Source organism: Molothrus ater, chromosome 20, assembly GCF_012460135.2.
Source record: "Molothrus ater isolate BHLD 08-10-18 breed brown headed cowbird chromosome 20, BPBGC_Mater_1.1, whole genome shotgun sequence".
Classification (NCBI taxonomy): Eukaryota; Metazoa; Chordata; class Aves; order Passeriformes; family Icteridae; genus Molothrus; species Molothrus ater.
In genome coordinates this window covers 753,969-769,125 of record NC_050497.2, presented here as the reverse complement: position 1 = coordinate 769,125, position 15,157 = coordinate 753,969, and the positions used below count along the sequence as shown (strand labels likewise).

The 15,157-nt window shown below is 50.0% G+C and overlaps 1 protein-coding gene across 1 annotated transcript in view; it reads left to right on the top strand.

Moving 5' to 3' along the window:
- The first annotated feature begins 424 nt into the window (after positions 1–424).
- Positions 425–15,157, top strand: part of EXD3 (exonuclease 3'-5' domain containing 3) — a 255,511-nt gene continuing 240,778 nt past the window's right edge. The window contains 2 exon segments of the mRNA XM_036393870.2: positions 425–519; positions 5,832–5,897. The gene's annotated coding sequence lies outside the window, so the exon portion shown is untranslated.

Genomic DNA, 15,157 nt, shown 5'->3' with positions numbered 1-15,157 from the left:
GGGAACACGGAGCCCGGAATGGGACACGGCCCTGGCAGGCGGCCGGAGCCGGCGGGGCAGAGCCGTGAGGGCGGCGGCCACAGCTGAGCGGGCACTGGGGGGGTGCTGCTGGCTGAGGGCACCAGAGGGCACTTGACCTGACCAGCCGCCAGAAGCGAGCCCGCGACCAGCGCTGCCGCGGCCAAAGTACCGCTTTGGGAGCTTCTTTGAATAAAATATTTAACGTAAATTTAATACAGTAGATATTCTCACGGCCGCGTGGGTGCGAATTAACTACAGTACGTACGGCAGCAGAGGCGCGCCGTACTCTGGTAAATACGGTAGAGCCCCCCCCCCCCCCCCCCCCGCCCGGGCTCGCGCGCTGCTGAGGCCGACATCGCCCCCTGGCGGCGCCGCGCCTCGGTGCCCCGGAACAGGACACCGATGAGGGCGCGGCGCCGTGCGCGAGACGTTCCGGGGCCGCTGGTGTTTGGTGCGAAGCGGCGGGGAAGGCTTTAGGCGACGGACCGGCGGTGCCAGGTGAGTCCCGGGCGGGCCCGGAGCGAGCGGGGTCGGCCCGGCCCGGCCTGGGTACCTGCACCAGAGCGGGCCCCGCCTGGCTTGGGCACCTGCCCCGGAGCGGGCCCGTGCAGCTCGGCCGCCCAGAGGAGCGGCGAGCGGGCGGCGTGGCGGGGCCGCTCCCGGGCTCCGCATGGCGCCACGAAGCGGCTCCGGGGCTGGCGGGACCGTGCCGGTGCGGCGGAGCGGGCCGGGCCGGGCCGGGTCGGGTCGGGGCGGGCTGGGCCGAGGGCTGCGCGAGGAGCCAGTGCCTGCTGGGAGCGGGGCGGAGAGCACGGTCAGGAGCAGCGGGGATTGATTGCACCTTCAGCTCCCCGGGGCGGCGGGACGGAGTCACAGCGGGCACGGCTGGAGCGAGTTAAGGGCAAGTTTACAAACCGGAGTCATCCGCGGCAGCCCTGCGGTGAGACTCGGGGGTTTCGGTCTGAAACAAACTGGTTGAGCTCCCTGCCACTGATCTGAAGTGTTACAGAGAATGGGAAAGAAGAGTCAGTGGAATTGAAGTTCTGCGAGTATTGTCCACACGTGGAAATAAAAAATGTGGTTTAGGAAAAGAAAGACAGTTTTAACAAACTGTTTTAACAGTTTGTTAAAGAAAGACAGTTTTAACAAACGTGATGTCAGCAGCAGGAGTGGAATAAAATGAGCAGCTAAAACGTTGTGTCTAATTAGATCCTGCAGATGAAGGCTGACCCATGTGTGGTTGGAAAGGACCCCACTGGTACTCCTTCTTGGGAAGGGATTTCAGCATCTGAGCCAACTGATGAATGCTTAGAACCACATACTTGGATTTTCTGAGGAATTGAACTCTAGTGCAACTTGACAAGTTAATTCAGCAGGTGGTGCCATACAAAATGTAAGAATGGCGTTAGGACAAACTGTGCCTCAGCTGTGAAATGGATGGCTGGGAATCAGCTGCTCCCCACACCTTGGTTCAGTCCCTGGCTGAGCCCAACGCAGCTGTGCCACCTTTGCTGTTTGGGGTCCCTGCTGACACAGAGGGGACATGGCAGGGACAAGGTGCTGCTGGCCTGCCTACCTGGGTGGTTCCACGCGGCAGGAGGATCTTGATACCAGGACAGCTTCCACCACAGGCACTGCTGGGGGTGGAGGGGGAAGGGCAGGACACAGCTGCATCAGTGGCACCATCTGAACTGCACTGCTGGGGGAGGAGTTGATTGCTTGTGTGGTTTGCAGTTTTTCTAAAGAAAATCAAGCTGCAGTGACCATGTGTGTGCCCGTGGTTAGAATGGGCTGTCAGGGCACCTCTGGTTCCAGGAGCTCTCCAGTGAGATGGAAAAATTCTGGGGAGTTCAGGGCAGGCCACAGAAATGCTCTGGTTCTCGAAAACAAGCCCTGAATAAGCTCAGCTTATTCAGGCACATTCAGGAGAAGAGAGCTCAGGCACTCTGGAAATCCATGCCTATGGGAAGTTCTGCACAGCTGGATCCTGTCAGCCTTCCCAAAGCACACAGTGGGATCTGCTAACTGAGGCACAGCAGCACAAATTCTGTTAAATGTGACCCGGGTTCCCAGCGGTGGTGGAGGGTAATAACAGGAGGAGTTTGGGCAGAGGGAAGGCCTGGCAGTGTTGGGAGCTCCATTTGAAGGGTCTCAAGGCTGAAGGTGTGCTCAGAACAGACTCCTGGGCAGTCTGGGGGCTAGGCCAGTTTGGGCAAGCAGTAGGGCAGAAACAATCACATTTTAACATCTGGAGCAAAACCAACGAAATGCATCTTCTGGAACATAAATGCTCCATCAGAAAAGCTCTGTGTGGAGTTCCTAAGGCAGCAGTGCTGCCTGTAGGAATGCTGGCACTGAGCTGCAGACTGTGCAGCTGGTTGCAGTTGAGCACTCAGAACACTCCTCTGGTGCTTGCAGCTGAGCACTCAGAACACTCCTCTGGTGGTGCTGCTCACACAGAGCCCCTCAAGTCAGCGTGGGCTGCACACAGCCCGTGCAGACACAGAAGGACTAAACTGAACACTTGAAATTGCTCTTTTCCACTGCAAACAGCAACTGGCACAGCTGGAACCAGTGCAACTTGTGGGATTCTCCAGAGGCAGCATGGAGAGAGGTGAGAGGCAGCAGGGAGAGCTCCCTGTGCTGGGAGTTCCCACCTCTGAAGTGGTGCAGAGGGATCCTCACACAGAGGTGGATGCCAGTTCACAGCGGCTCAGTTATACTCAGACAACCAAAGCAGCTGCTCCTGTGAATAAATAATTTACCTGAACATGCATTAAATAACTTGCTGATGTGTGCAGAGATGTAACCTGGGAGGAGAGGGAATGGCATAGGGCACCTCTGGGCTAATGACAAAGACATTTTATTGGAATTAAGAGTGTTCTTCTGAACCAAGTTTTAGTAATTTAATTCATAAGCTAATTACTGAGTCTGTGTAATATGTCTTTAAATAAAAATATATTTTTTGTAGTTCTCTGAGGATTCTTAGTGCTCTGGCAGCCTCCTCAAGCAGCTCCCTTGGTAACCAGGGGCACTGGAGGGAGGGCTGGTCACATAGGAGCTGAGGAACAGAAACAGGACATGTGCCAAGGGCTGAACATCCTGCAGATTCACATGTTCATCTCTCATCTGAATGAATGTGTAATAAATTGATACAGTGTTGGAGGAGCTATGGCAGATGTCAGTGATAAAGGTCTGAAAAAATCTTACAGAAAAATGAAAGAAGGGGGTGTGTATATGTGGGATATTGGAAGTCTGGAAAACTTTTCCCAGAAGATAAAAGTCTTTGACTCTTTTGGAATACATGTGGAGGCTGGGTGTTGCAATGTGACCCAGTGGTATTAACTTGGGCCTGGCAGGTGAGAGCCTTGTCCAGGTGTTTGAGGTCAGGAGCAGTGTGTTCTTTTCCCCCCTGTGCTGACTGAACTCCCTGCTGGGAGGCCTGGGACAGATCCTGCTTTGTGGGCTGCAGGTGAGAATCAGGCAATAAGGCCTGCCTGTTTCATTACCAGCTTACTCAGGCTCAGCTTTGCCACTGACTGGGCTCTGGCTCTGGGCACAGCCCCTCGTGCTGGCTCTGAACAGACCTGTCCGAGGGTTGAGGCAATTGCTTCTGTCAAAGACATTTCTACAGAAGGAAAAAAAATTCATGTGTTGCTAATTCTTACAGAATAATCCTCCTTGCAGTTTCTTCTGCAAGGAATAGGTGGTAAAGATTTTAAATTCTGCAGGTAAAGAAAGATGAAGTGTTTTGGAATCTGGTCAGACCAGGAGCAGTTAAAAACTCTCCAACTTCTGTAACATCACCTGTAACATGAGGGTTCTGTGCCTTCTCTGACCCTATCCCATGGACAAGGTTGTGTATTCCTTGTACTTGCCACACTGTGAACGTGAAGAAGGAATGTGCTAATGAAGAAAAAGGAGATATAAATAAGAATGGAAGAATTAAGCAAAGAAAGAAAAAGTCAAATTTCTGTTGTGTAGAATTTGAAGCTGACATATCAGGAGTGGTTCCTGTTGGTGTCCTGCTCTGGGGCTGCTGTTCCTGCAGGCCATACCTGCCCCTGCTTGTCATGGTAGCAACTGACATAAAAATGCATCAAAGACTTTTTTTCTTGTCATAATATAGCAGCCAAATTCTCTGCCCAGTGCTTCAGTCCATCTCTGAGTCTGTTTGGGAGAGCAGAGCTGCAGGTGTGTCTGCACAGGTGAGCTCTGGCTCCTGTGCATTGCTGTATCCTTGTCCCACGCTACTGAGCCAGGGCAGGAGACACTCCAGCTCTACATGGATTTAATGCCTTTAAATAATTTCCCCTTTGTTACATCTCCAGCTCTGCCAAGGGTATGGTCACATTTCATGTTAAGTCTAAATGTGTGGCTGCTGTCATTTTAGACTCTTTTGATTAATATAGCACTTTTTTTTTTTTGCTTATTCCATGGTTTGTGATACCTGCACAATGTGATTTATTCTTGGCTGTTGCTCATCTTGCCTTCAAAAGCAGAGTGCCTAACAAGGGGTTACCCTTACAGCTCTGCACACAGCTGTGGTTCACTTACTCATTTCAGGTATTAATTTGCTCTTGCATTTTTTTACACTTTTTATTGTCTGCTGAATAGGATGCAGGTCTGGTTCAAAAGAGACTGTCTAATCATTTTTGATTTTACACCAATTCACTGAGCCTTGTTTGGGTTACGTGTTCATGAAAGAAAAGTCTCTTTTTCAAAACAGCCAGGACACTGCCCACTGCTGATCTTTGTAATGACAAACTCTGCCTGAATCTCTCAAGGAATAAGCTGTTTTGTCAGGAAGAGAGTTGGCTGGAATGTAGCAGTGCTGTGAGGAGTGTTTGAACACAGGAGGGACTCAGCACTGCTTGGGAACCTCTATCAAACTGCTCCACGTGGGTTCCGTGGGTTATGCAATTACCTGTACACTTTTGGAAAATATTCCTGTGGGACTTGAATCTCCCAGTGATATAAACTGAAAGGAAATGAGTTTGGCTCTTTGAGGAGGGCAGTGCAGTTGGGCTGTACAGGCTCAAGCTACAGTTTCAGCTGGAGCAGGGCAGGTTTTTGTTACCTGTGCAGCTGAGGGTGTCCTCCAGGGCTCTTTGTGAGTAGTGGTGGCCCCTGGGCCATTGCAGGCATGGAGTGGAGCTTTCCTGGAGGTGTTGTGCTTGTCGAAGTGGATAACCCGTGTGGTCAGGGTGCTGGTTCCCTGCATGCTTCATCACATTGGTAACGTGTTCTTAGTCTTTGGTGACCCAAATGGAATCACAGAATCCTCTGAGCTGGGAGGGACCCACCAGGGTCACCCAGCCCAGCCCCTGTCCCTGCCCAGACCCCCCAGCAGCCCCAGCCTGGGCATCCCTGGCAGCGCTGGCCAAAGGCTCCTGGAGCTCTGGCAGCCTCGGGGCCGTGCCCATTCCCTGGGGAGCCTGGGCAGTGCCAGCACCCTCTGGGGGAAGAACCTTGCCCTGAGCTCCAGCCTGAGCTGCCCTGGCCCAGCCCCAGCCGTGCCCTGGCTCCTGTCCCTGTCACAGGGAGCAGAGATTGGAGCTGCCCTGCGGGAGCAGCTGCAGATTCCTCTGAGGTCTCCCCTCATTGCACCTCATGATCTTAACATTACAGTAAAAATGCTTAGCAAGAAGTGAAGAAGTTACCAAGTATGTGAGAGGGGTTCAAGGAAGAATGTGCTGCCTATCAGCTCTGTCTCCCAGCCTGCATTAGCCAGGTGCCTGCTGGCTCTGGGGCTGAGGTGTTGATTGCCAGGTGTCCCGGTGCTCACAGGTCTGTTTGCTTCCTCGCAGCTCCTGGTGGCAGCAGGGTCCCCCAGACATCGCCCAGCAGTGACACCTCCACTATCCTCCCTCGGGGTGAGTTTGCCAGATCTGTTCAGAAGCTTCTGACTTGCATCTGGCAGGATGGGGGCAGTGCAGCTTCAGGAACTTCTGCCCCTTTCCGTTCTGTCTTGTAGGAGCTTGGAAAAGGATCATTTGCACCTTCTGCTCCCAGTTGGGGTGCTGAGTGGATGCCTTGGTGCAGGACAGGGGGAGGGAGGGGACAGGAGGTACACAGGAGCTGCTGTGACTCTGCTGAGCCCCTCTGAGCAGCTGTGCTCTCCTGGCATAGCTGCAGGCACAGCTTCAAGGGCAAGGAACAGCCTTGTTCTGACAATGTGATGCTGAGATTATTCAAGTGAATTTCTGTTCTGAGGATCAGCATGGCATTTGTGTCTCAAGAACTTTTCTGGTTTGCAGGATGCTTCATTGGTTATGTAGGTGGGTGAAAGGGAACTGGGCAATAAACCATGTGTCTGCTGTATGAACTTGTAGCCAGTCCTGTTCCACTACTGCAGTCTGTGTGACCACTCTTGGGTGCAGACCTAATAGTCAGTATTTTATGGTACACCAATGTATTAAGGAATATATTCAAGGAGATTCCATTTTGATTTGTGAACTTCATTGATTATATTAACTTATTTTTGTAAAGTTTGATTTAACTACATCATGTGTTGAAAAGTTACCCAGCAATCCCTTATGAATTGTGTAAAACTCAGTTTATCTTAAAAAGTTGTAGTGGGTTAGCTTTCATCTTACTCAGTATCCTTTCTTCTCTTGGAAGGAGAGAACTGTGAATTTTCCCATCTTTCTCTATAGTCCTGGTGCCTACTGAGGTATTTACCAACGAGGGCTTGCACAGTGCCGGGCAGTATAAAATATCTGTGCAGAAGCAGTCACCAGTTAGTGTCTGTCATCTGCTTTCCCGTTTTCAAGTGGAGACAAGGCTCATTTGGGGTTTTCCTGGTGTTCCTGTGTGTGTGAAATGCAGCTGCAGCCTCGTTAGAGGGCACTCTGGAATCACCCAGGGAGCTGAGCAGCCTCATTCTCCTGCAGCTCTCCAGAGAAATCCTGCTGCAAACGTCCTTGGCCCCAGAGCAGAAAGTGGGAATGTGGAGCTGGTTTTCCCTGGGTACCGGTGATCCAAGGCTGGACTGCCTGTGCTGTGGGCTCAGTTCATGCTTGTGCTCTGTATGGAATATAGCAACAATTTATTCAAGAACTCACTGCAGTTTTCCAAATGTGAATTAATGAACTTGTTTTTCTCATGGCCTTTACCCCATAAACTGCCCTGATCCTAAATCTGTAACCATTTTGGATATTGGTTTTTGGTTGCTATTGTCTTTAAAAAAGTAAATCCTTGATAAGAATATAAGGTCCTTCAGAAACTCCTGGGTTTTAGTACCAGCCCTTCCACCAGTTCTATCTGTCTCTTTGACAAACAGTTTGTTGTGTCTCCTTTCACTTTCTTTGTGTCAAAAAGAGAATAATGATTTTTATCTTGGATGAATTAATCAATATATAAAAATGTGCTTTGAAATCTGAAGTGGTTTAGAATTTTTTGAAAATATAGTTAAAATATTGAACAAAACAGGAGTCAGAGAAGTCAAATTTAAGACCATGATTATTATTCAACTGCTTTTGTGGTGCTTCTGTTCTGGCAAGATTATAGAGCCAGATCATTTGCATTACTTTTGATTTCCTGATGTTTTTAGTTTTTTGTCCAAGGAACAGCATATTTATATGCAGGAGTCAGATTGTCTGTAAACACAAACATAATCTCACCTTTGTCCAAACACACCTTGTTTTGCTTTTACAAAACCAAACCAAACCGGTGGGACCCAGAATTGCTAATTCTGAGCAATTAGCACTGACTCATCCCCAGCCTGGGGAAGCTTGGCAGGAGCCAGGTGGTGTTTCCTGGGCTGGAGCCTGGCCCTGCAGGGCACAGAGCTCAACCCTGAGCTCTGGCTCCACTCAGCCTCTGGGCCATGGCTCCACTCAGCCTCTGGGCCATGGCTCCACTCAGCCTCTGAGCTGTGGCTCCACTCAGCTCTGAGCTCTGGCTCCACTCAGCCTCTGGGCCATGGCTCCACTCAGCTCTGAGCTCTGGCTCCACTCAGCCTCTGGGCCATGGCTCCACTCAGCTCTGAGCTCTGGCTCCACTCAGCTCTGAGCTCTGGCTCCTCTCAGCCTCTGGGCCATGGCTCCACTCAGCCTCTGGGCCATGGCTCCTTTCAGCCTCTGGGCCATGGCTCCACTCAGCTTTGAGCTCTGGCTCCACTCAGCTCTGAGCTCTGGCTCCACTCAGCTCTGAGCTCTGGCTCCTCTCAGCCTCTGAGCTCTGGCTCCTCTCAGCCTCTGAGCTCTGGCTCCTCTCAGCTCTGGGCCATGGCTCCACTCAGCCTCTGGGCCATGGCTCCACTCAGCCTCTGAGCTCTGGCTCCTCTCAGCCTCTGAGCTCTGGCTCCTCTCAGCTCTGGGCCATGGCTCCACTCAGCCCTGAGCTCTGGCTCCTCTCAGCTCTGGGCCATGGCTCCACTCAGCTCTGAGCTCTCACTCCACTCAGCCCTGAGCTCTGGCTCCACTCAGCCTCTGGGTTCCCGGTGCTGTGGGAGCTGCAGGTGGGGGCTGCGTTCTGTCACTGCTCTGGGGTGCCCCCGTCCTCTCCGGGATGGGAGGGAAGGATGGGATGGTGTGACAGGTGACAGGGCAGGGACAGCTGTGCACAGAGCCAGCTGACTGAGCAGCTCCATCCAGAGTGCCATGTGTGCCCTGCCAGGGAGCTGTACTCCAAGGAGCAGCTTTGCTGTCCATAGGGCAGGGACAGTGAACACTGACCACAGGAGTGTTTATCAGAGCAGCTTCTGTGCTCAGCCAGGAGACAGCACTTGCTTTGGAGTCCTGAATCACTGTGCCAGGCTTCTGTGAACTCACTTGGACACGAGACTTCATTCTCCACAATCAAAGCAGAATAATAAGAAAAAGTTCTGGTCAGGCCTACTTTTTCCTCTCCTAGTTTTTAATCTCCTCTTGCACTTTCCCTTTCTGTCCCCCCAGAACTTTCCATCCGCTTGGAAGCTTTTTGGCAAAGAGGGGTTGCCTGCTCAGGGATTCTCCAGCATCCCTCTGTGGGAGAGCACAGGAGGAGGCAGCAGGAGCTGCCTGAGCCCCGTGGGTGGCTGCAGGTGTGTGGGAAGCAGACCTGGGGAGATGCTGAGCCTGTGAGGCAGCTGATGGCACAGGGTGACAGCCCCTGCAGGCTGGGCTGGGCTGGGCTGGGCATCCTGCAGAGCAGCCCTGGGACAAAGGCAGGCACTCTGCACTTCCCAGCTCCCACTGCTGGGAGTGCAGTGGCACAGCTGCTCTGGGCAAAGGGAGTGGCGAGGGAGGACAGAGCAGCCCAGAGCTGATCCGGGCTGGTGTGTGCCCCCTGCATCCCTTCAGGGAGTTGGGAATACAGCAGCAGACAGGCAGGCTGGGATGGCCTCCCAGTGACTGCATCAGCTGGAATTCCTGAGGAACCTTTTATTTGTCTGGCTGGCAGATGGATTTTAAGGTGGAATGGAATACACAGGGACTTCTCTGGCAGAGATAAAAAACAGTTGCTGGGCTTAAAGCATCTCGTCTGTGAGACTGGGGATTGTGGTTTTTAATGGGTTTGAAGAGTGTTTCTTGTACTCTTCTGATTTCTGTTAGTGACTTCAGGACTGACATTGTGAATGGCAGAGGCTTCAGCCAAAATCTTCACCCCTTCAGTGTTATCCTCCATCCCAGTGTTATCCTCCATCCTCTCTCATGTTTTACCACAGTTTGGATATTCTAAGAAGTCGTGGTAATCCAGGAGCCAGGGACATTTCAGAACATGCCTGAAGAGGAACTCTACCTTGCTTGTAGGAAACACTTTCTGCCAGTTTTAAGTAATATCTCCTCACAGAACATTTCTGTGGAACTGAAAGTTTTGTTTTATGGTGATGGTGTTTTGTTTTTTGTCACTGTTTGAAGACAGCTGTGTTCTGTGGTGACTTGTTTGCCTGAGTTGGCCAATGCCATCCCCACAGCACAATGTCTTAAGGGGAATTGTTAGATGCTTTAACTTGGAAATCAGCTCCAGGTACAAATTAGATTTTTATTATGCAGTACGTAGACCCATCTATAGTTGCAGTTCAGTACTCAAGTTCTGCCAAACTCTGATTCTGCGCAGTATTTTGGGGCTGGTGGTGTGGCTGAGGCTTCTGAGCCCCTCCCTGCTGTTCACCTGCCCCACAGTGATGCTCTGACTGGGCAGGTTCTTGTGCTGGGCTCAGAAGCCACTGTGAGACAATTTGTGTGTGAGAGGAGGAGGCAGCAATAGTGCAGAGTGTCTCCTGCTTAAAAAAGAGTGAAAAAACCCCTGCTGATAGAGGTTAAAGAAACAAATACAACTGTAAAAGCACATGAGAGAAGCATAATAGGAAAGCTTAAATTTTGGGCAATTTTCTGCCTAATGTAATGATGTAATGGAGCAGGAACCACTTTTTCCTTTCTTTTTTCTTCTCTTGTTTCTGTAGGAGCCCAGTGGTGCTGTCTGGCTGATTTGTCAGAGGTTTAAGCACCAAAAAGTAACCAACTTTAACTAAAGCAAATGCAAAACTTTGGGTATATGCTTAAAACTCAATAGAAAATGATCAAACAAAAAAGAACAAAAATGGAGAAAGTCTTTTGTGTACAATGTCCGGAGCAATTTTAAAATACTCTTGTTCCATGCCTAAATAAATGGTTGTTTCAGCCAAAGAGAAATCTTTCCTTATGATTTATTACACTACTCTGGATATAAGGCCTCTGAGCAGGATTGTCAGTTTATTAGAACAGCTTTCTTCTCCTTTCAGATTTAATCCACATGTTGTTGTATCAACAGAGCCTTTGCTCAGTTAGGAGTTATCCTTTTTTAATAATAATAAAAAAGTGAAAACACATGTTTTTTAACAGCCCTATTACAAAGAAACCTAGGATGACATAGGGAGAGGTGATCATCAAATGGTGACTGTAATTTGTAACTTCAGAGTGCTAAGAGGGTGAAAAATGGCCCTTTCCCCTCTGCCTGGGGCAAGCCTGGCAGGGACAGGAGGAGGCAGCATTATCTTTGGCCAGGATTTCCGAGGTTTTTTCCCCAGCTTGTGCAGTGATGCTAAACATGCTCTTTTTAGTTAACTCTAATTTCCTTCCTTTTTTTTTAAAGGGGAACTTATCTAGAGGTGTATGTAATTCACATTTCCTTCCTTCCTGTCTTCCTCCCTTGTAAAGAAGTTCTTTCTTGGACCCCTCCTGTGTTCTAAATGGAGAGGAATTACTCTCAGAAAACTCATGAGTTTGGTATTATTCCTATACTTGGTTTTGTGAGAAAACATTTATTTTAACTATAAATGCTTGCTCAATACAAGCATGAGGGTGCAGAAGTGCACATGAGAGCTGCTCAGTGAAGCAGCTCACTCCATCACATGATGATAACCTTTGCTTGGCCCTGTCACCCCACAGTCCTGCAGCTCAGGAGTTAGTGCTGAAGCACCTCAGCACCTCCTGAACTGGCAGCTTGGGACCCAAATGTGGCCAAAGGCAGAGCAGTTCTGGTGTTGATATTTCTGTTGCCAGTCTGGTTTCTTCCAGCTAGTGCTGGACTCCTGGCAGTCATCACAGTCCCCTTTAATTCTCTTGCAGATGTCAGCACAGCAGCTCCTGCCTCAAGTGTCAATAGAATCATTTGTAGTTGGTGTGATTTTAAAAGAAGCTTCTAATAACATGTCTTAAAACAGAATGAATTGGTCTGGCATTTAAGAAATGTGGTATAAGCCTATTCTACTCCTCAGAAGTATAGAATAGAATAGAGTAAAAAAAGATCCACCCTTAAGCCTTAAATAGTGAAGGGGGAAAGAAGGTTGTGTCCTTGCTGCCAGAAGCAGATGCAGGGATAGCCTGGCAGGGATATTGGAGCTCTGGGGAAGGAGAGGTCCTGCTCTATCAGACAAATCCCTTGGTCCATCTTGAATCACAGAATTTCAGACTGGTTTAGGTTGGAAGGCACCTTAAAGCCCATCCAGTGCCACCCCTTCCATGGGCAGGGACACCTCCCACTGTCCCAGGCTGCTCCCAGCCCTGCCCAGCCTGGTCTTGGGCACTGCCAGGGATCCAGGGGCAGCCACAGCTGCTCTGGGCACCCTGTGCCAGGGCCTCCCCACCTCACAGGGAAGAATTTCTTCCTAATCTCTAATTTAATCCCACCCTCTGGCAGTGGGAAGCCATTCCCCTTGTCCTGTCACTACCTGCCTGTATGAAAAAATCTGTCTCCATCCTTTTTACAAGCTCTCTTTAGGCTCTGGAAGGGGCTCTAAGATGTCCAAGGAGCCTTCTCCTCTCCAGGTGAGCACCCCCAGCTCTCCCAGCCTGGCTCCAGAGTAGAGGGGCTGCAGCCCTTGGAGCATCTCCATGGCCTCCTCTGGACTCTCTCCAGCATTTCCAGGTCTTTTCAGTGCTGAGGCCTACAAAGCTGGGCACAGCACTGCAGGTGGGGTCTCATGAGGGCAGAGCAGAGGGGGAGAAAAGAAGACAGAATCCTCAAGAGCTTGTGCAGACCCTCAGGACTGGCAGCACCTTTTGGTTGGGTCAGACTGGCCTGGCTTTGTCAGTGCCAGGCAGGCAGAGCTGGCAGGGCAGGCAGTGCAGGCAGAGCCAAGCAGGGCAGGCAGGGCTGGCAGAGCTGTGCCAAAGCAGCAGGCTGTTCCTATATAGGCAGCTGAGGGACAATTGCCCCCCTGGCTGTGAACTGTTGGAGTGTTCCTTGCACAAGAAGGAAAACACCTTTGAGTGACTGTGGAATGCAGACTGGGGGTTGGGTTTGTTTTTGTGCACACTGGCCTTATGTCACTGCTGCCTTTTTCTCGCAGGCTGAGCATGCCTCTCCAAAGCAAGATAAATTAAAACACAGATCTTGGGAGGACTGGACTTTCCAAGCTCTCTCAGAGTCTCCTGTCCTCAAGTCCTTCTAGCGTCTGAAGTTCTCCATCCCTTGGTCCTACTGGGAGCTCAGATTAGGTTTGTTTCCTTTGCAGTGTTCCCCTGTTCCTCATGGCTGCTGGCCCTATTGCTTCTCAAAATAGCTTAGAGTAGAATAATTTCCAGAGCAGTGGTAAATGAAGAGGACATTTGGCTTGTAAGAAAAATGTCTTTATAGGTGGATTTTGCAGGGCACTGTACTATGTTGTGCTTTCATCTATAGTATCTTTGGGCAACCTCACCCCACTTTGAAGTTGGCCATTCTTTGAGCAGCTGACTGGATTGGAAAACTCCAGAGGTCCCTCCCAAACTAACTGACTCTGATTCGCTTTTCTTGTAGAGTTCTGGCAAAGATGTTTCTTTTGGCTTCATTTCCATCTCCCTTCCTTCATGCTCAACAGCTTTCATCATGTTCCCATCATAAGCAGTTCTTTAAACTGAAGTGATGTGTAAACATCAGGAACAGTTTCTAAACTGTAACATGAGTCTCCTTCCCTCATAGTTTAGACTTATTTTATGCTGCCATATTCAGATGATGTGAAAAATCAATTTTCTTTTATTACTATGTATTAAGAGCTAATAACTTTTTTTTTGTCCTCAGAGAGAAACATTTTACTATGGGGCAATAAAAAGAATAATTCTCTAAAGGTTAATGGGTTGTGTTTTCAAATCAGCTTTGGTCCTGTGCACTCTTTGCTGGAAAGCTGCAGAAGAAGGAAAGACAAAAAGAAAATAGCTTGTTATTTAGGATCTATAAAATGATATTGTTACTGCCTTTTTAGTGAGTGTTGCATTTTTGTATTAAAAACTGGAGTTTAGGGAAAGATACTGTTTTTATGGATATTGGTAACTATTATCCAAACACTTTAGTTCATACTTAACTTCATGCTGTACAGCATTTTGCTTAAAATTTCAGCAGTTGTTGAAGTTGCTTTGACTGGTAGTGGGCCTGGAGATGTGTGTGAGTGCTGCAGGAGCTGTGCTGGGCAGGCACTGCTGACAGCTGCTGGCTCGCCTGCAGTTACAGTTTTATTCTGGGGGCAGGACAGGATGGTGGGGCACTTAAATGGAGTTCCAGATACCAGAAGTATAATTTATCACATGTGTCCTCCAAACTGGAGCTGCCTGATCTCAGAGTTGCTGCCTGCTGTGTGCTCAGACCTTAACCTCTGTGTTTAGATTGCCAATGTGGTGCCAATTAGTGGGACTGGGATGCGGACGCTGAGGAATATAACTCACTTCACATGAGCTGCCAAACAACTAGCAGATGTTGAGCTAATGGGTCTTGGCTACTACCAGCCTGACTTGGATTTCAACCCAGAGGTGAAGGAATTTATTTCTCTCTCATTACCGATTCCCTTGTCCCAAGATTTGGGAATTCCACCAGCTTACTCTGGGAGATGATGTAAAACATTTCCCCTCTCCCTCAAACCCGTTCCCAGGGTGTCTTGTACCTTGCTTTATTTTGGTGTTAATTTGCCACCTTTGGTTTGTGTTATCCGACAGGATAACATGATGATTCATGGAAAATGAGAGTGTGAGTTCAAACAGGAAGCTGGAATCCTGAACAGGAGAGCTCTGTGTGAGTGTGGGGTGGGTCAGGCACTGTCCCTGCAGCCTGCTCAGAGCTGTGGTGGAAAGCCTGTCCTGGGATTCCTGTATCTCCTTTGAGTAACAGAGGCCATAGGAAGTGCTGGGGTCTGGCTTGCTGAGGTCTTGCCTTTCTCTGTTCTCATGACTGGATATTGTACACTCAAACCCTGGAAAATGTGTAACTGCAGGCTCAAAGTTTTCCTTCTGATGCTGAGTCAGTGCTGAAGGATGGCCTGGCAGGTTCTGTGGCTTCTCTGGTGGATTTAGAGGAGCAGGCAGTAGTTCTTACTCAAATCAACCTTACTTGGTCTGTTCAACCTGGAGAAGAAGAGACAGAGGGAAGACTCATCACAGTTACAACTTTGTGGTGAGGTGAAGCAGAGGGGCAGCTCTGATCTCTGCTCTGGGCCAGGGAGAGGAGCCAGGGCACGGCTGGGGCTGGGCCAGGGCATCTCAGGCTGGAGCTCAGGGCAAGGTTCTTCCCCCAGAGGGTGCTGGCACTGCCCAGGCTGCCCAGGGAATGGGCACGGCCCCGAGGCTGCCAGAGCTCCAGGAGCCTTTGGGCAGCGCTGCCAGGGATGCCCAGGCTGGGGCTGCTGGGGGGGCTGGGCAGGGACAGGGGCTGGGCTGGGGGATCCTGGGGGGTCCCTCCCAGCTCAGGGGATTCTGTCACAGAA